The sequence below is a fragment of the Myotis davidii genome, unplaced genomic scaffold (genome assembly GCF_000327345.1).
Source record: "Myotis davidii unplaced genomic scaffold, ASM32734v1 scaffold401, whole genome shotgun sequence".
NCBI lineage: Eukaryota > Metazoa > Chordata > Mammalia > Chiroptera > Vespertilionidae > Myotis > Myotis davidii.
Window position 1 is genome coordinate 2,192,466 of NW_006291020.1, and position 4,360 is coordinate 2,196,825.

A 4,360-nucleotide genomic window follows, 5' to 3' on the forward strand; every position below is an offset into this window, starting at 1 on the left:
GGAATAATACCATCAACTTTACAGGTTTAATGCTGAGAGTAAACAATTAGCATATGGAAAACTCACAGATGTGCCTGATATACTGTAGACACTCAAGATCAGTAGTCTCCCTATGCACATGTGGGATTGTTCTAAATTAATATTGTCTGAAAAGAGAATGATTTAAAAAAAAGACTTTATTAAAGGAGCTGAGGTAACTTCAAGTGGTTAATAGAAAAGAATAAGGCAAGTGATACTGAGAAGGCAAGCGCCTTCACAGAAATGTTCACTTTTCTTGATCCTATTGTCCCTTTCAACAACTTTTTAATGCCAAATTTCCCATCATCTACATTTGCTGTCCTCCCTAGCTCATGGTCAGGTCTTCCTTTTCTGACATTGTCCCTTTGGTCGCTTCCCCTTTACTGGTTTTGCTCTTGGAAATCATGGGTTATCAGTGAGTCCAATCGTCTTTTTTCAAGACATACTTTTCATGACCTCCTTATCTGTCACTACTGACTGCTGTCTTCTTGAAGTAACAACCCCAATGGCATCATACCACATAACTGGAAATGAAAATCAAAGGGTGACAAAACTCTGGAGAGACAGAACAAAATATAGGAAACAACAGAACAAAATACATGTAGATTTGTACACTGTAAAAAATAACATTATAAGACATTGCTGAGGGAAAAGAAAGAACACCTAAAAAAATAGAAAGAAAAGCCATGTTCATGGCCAATTGATTTTCAACAAAGGGAAAAGGACTGCCTTTTTCCAAATGGTGATGAATCAATGCACATTCATAGGCAAAGAACTGAAACTTGACCCTTACCTCATAGCATAAGTAATTCAAAATTGTTCATAAACCTAAATGTAAGAGTTAAAAGTAGAAAACTCTTAGAAAAAAAGCATAGTAGAAATCATTTTGATCTTGGATTAGGTAGAGAGTCTTAAATAGGACACCAAAAGTATGAACTACAAAAGACACTTAAGAAAAATAAAGGACAAGACAAAGTGGGAGAAATATCTGCAAAATGCATATCCAATTCCAGACCTGCACCAAGAATATGTAAAGAATTCTTAAATTATTAAGAAGGTAAATCTGAACATTTAACCAAAGTGTATCGGTGGCAAATAAACCTTAAGCTGAAACTCATTAGTGGATATTCAACGTTTTCAATATGATAAAGAATCTAAATTAAAATGTACCCCACCTAGTAAGGCTAAATCCCACTCATAGAACCTTTTATTTCAGTGTGTGTGTGTATCTCAAATTGCCATGTATATGTATTTTCACTGTGGATCGTGGTCAAAACATTTGCAAACACTGACCTAATACCTAACTGTAACACAAGTTCTGCGCTACTCAAAGCTCTTAACCCTCCTAAACGCATTCATCCAGGGAAGGATGGAGTCCTCAGCAGAGCGATCCTATCCTATCTACATTTATGACTGAAAATATGCCTCTGTTGGTCTTATATTCAAGAATTAGCATATTCTATTTGATATATTTTCATATTTGACATTTTCACTACTAAAATCAGACATTTTCCAATTTTCAGAGATTTCAAGACTAAAGAAACACTTTTTCCCAGTAGCTAAAAAGGAGGCAAAGTCAGAATTTACTGACGTTCAAATAATGTAACTTGGCAACACATTATGGATTTGGTAAATCTGAATGTAGATATAATTCAGGATGTGCCCAAAATGGGGGACATCTGTAATACTCCCCAAAATAAAAATTAATTAAGAGAGTACAGTGGGGCCTTGACTTACAAGTTTAATTTGTTCTGAGACCGAGCTCGTTAAGGAGCTCGTTAACTCAAATTACTCTATCAACTCAATGCAAAAAATCGGCCAAGAGACAGCTGGTATCTCAAAAAACTCGTTAGTCGAGACACTTGTAAGTCAAGGCCCCACTGTAAATGGAAAATTATCCATTTCAATACATACTGACTTTAATAATATTCAGACATTGTCTTCCTAATCCCCTTACAAAAAATTTTCTAGATCCACTATAAAGTTGTCACAGGCTGCCCACTATATACCTCTCATCCCCAAATTCCTCTATTGAAATCCTGACGCCCAAAGTGATAGAATAAGGAGGTGGGATCTTTGGGAGGTGAGTGAAACTGGTTTAGGGCTTTTCTAAGAAACCCCAGAGAAGAAGCTAGCCCTTCAGCCATCGGAGGGTATGGTGAAAAGATGGCGATGCACCAGGAAGCAGACCTCACCAGACAGAATCTGACCATGTGGACACCTGATCACAGCCTTCCAGCCTCCAGATTTGTTATGAATCGATTTCTCGTTTATAAGCCACCCAGTTTATGGCATTTCGTTACAGCAGCCCACACTGACCAAGACCCTACTTAATCATAACTTAAATACTTTATATTAAATATTTTAGGTATTATAGCAAATGGCTCCTTCAAAAAGTTCCTTAAAATTACTTTTGTCAATTATCCTTTAGAGGAGTTAGAAAGTGTTAATTCAAGTAGTAGACAAGTCTGTCTAAAATGAAAGATATATGGAAAGAGAAAATGTACAGAAATGAGTTTCTTTTATAAGCAATGCTTATCTTTACAAAACTATATATACACTAAAATGTGTGGCTAACAAGTTGTAACAATCACTGAATTCCAAAGCACCACCCTATGTGCTCAGTGGACAGAGCATAAACAACATTAAGAAAATCTGAATATGTAAACTTATAGGTGTCTCTAACTCGGGACTTTGACAATTAGTGTTTAAAAAAATAAATCCCACACTGAAATTTTTATCAGGCTCATAGAGAAGACAATCCCTGGCCTACTGTCGTTCAATCCAGGCTCTATTGGTTTAGGTGAATTTGGGGGCTACTGGTATAATATACTTTTTCTCTTAAATAACGTATGACAAATTATCTTCATTCCCACAATGTAAAAGTACATTTTGTGAACTGTAATTTTCTTTCATGAGAGGAAAATAGATAATTAACCAAATTTAAATAAACAACAATACTTGAATACTACCATTGAAAAGATATGTTCTATGGTGAAATAATTTGAAATGCAAATGTCACAAGAAAAACCTGTCAATTCATTCTATCCCAATTTCACTGTTATTTAGTGGTAATTGATCAGAAATACAAATAATGGAAATAAACTAGAGATGTAATTAACCTACAATACTATAGATAATCAAAACGTTTAAATGTTGAAATCTCAAAAACGGGATCTAGCCCAGACAGTGTGGTTTAGTGGCTGGCCCTCGACCTACCAAGCAGGAGGAAACAGTTCTATTCTCTAACTTCAACACAAACTCCACTCCATTAGGGAGTTAGAATAGGAAGGGAGAAAAATATAGGGTTTTAATTTTAATAGACTCTATCGTAGACACAGCTGAAGCAGAAGAAAACAATAATATATAAACTTATATATGTTTCTATAGAAAGAACAGATCTATTTTTACTGCCATGTTAAGATCTCTAAGATGTAGTGTAGAAAAAGAAAGTTGCAAAGCAATGTTTATGCTGGTCACACACACACACACACACACACACACACACACACACACTATAGCATCTTTATGTATACATATGTGCTGGTAAGAATGCAAAGTAAAAGGTCTGGACAAATATTCAGGAAACAGATAATACTGCTACCTCCAAGGATGTGTGTGTGAAATTGGAATGGGAAGGATCACAGGGATTTTTGCTTCGTTTTTATTAAGTTTTTACAAGGAGAATGTATTCATAAGTCACTGAAGACACTAAAAAAAAAACACAAAAACAAAAACAAAAAAAACAACCAAGGATAAGGAAAAAAAATGCTTCCAACTTTTCTGTTGACTTGAAGCCGAAAACAAATGACATGAAAAAAGACTCAACCAGTAAAAGTGACAAAGTTGGAAAGAAAGAAATTTAAATGTTATCCCCAAATAAAAATAAAGAAGAAAGAGAAATGATAAGATTGCACATGAAGAAAACAACAAAAAGACCCACACTCAGGATGCCCACTTTGAAGAGAGCGGACTTTTTGGTTAGCTCGGCGTGACCCAGAATCCCCACAAAACCACTGGATCCGAAACGGAAAAGGTGGAAGACAGTCCCCCCAGCGCTGGGGCTGTTTTTAGAAAGCTGAACTAAGAAACAGAAAATGCCAAGTGCGCTTTGCAGGGGTGGGAAAGGGAGCGCGAAACCCTACACCTCCTCCAGGCGGCCAGACCCGGCCGAGCGGCGGGCCGAGCGCTGCCTTGGTTTTAGCCTAGTGAGACCCATATCAGACTCGCAGCCGACACCTGAACCCTCCGAGGCCGCAGGGCGGGGGTGGCAGCCGAAAGCCCCGTCCTCGGCTGAACGGGGCGGCGCTGGAGAAGAGCAGGAGCGCCAACTTTTGCTCCT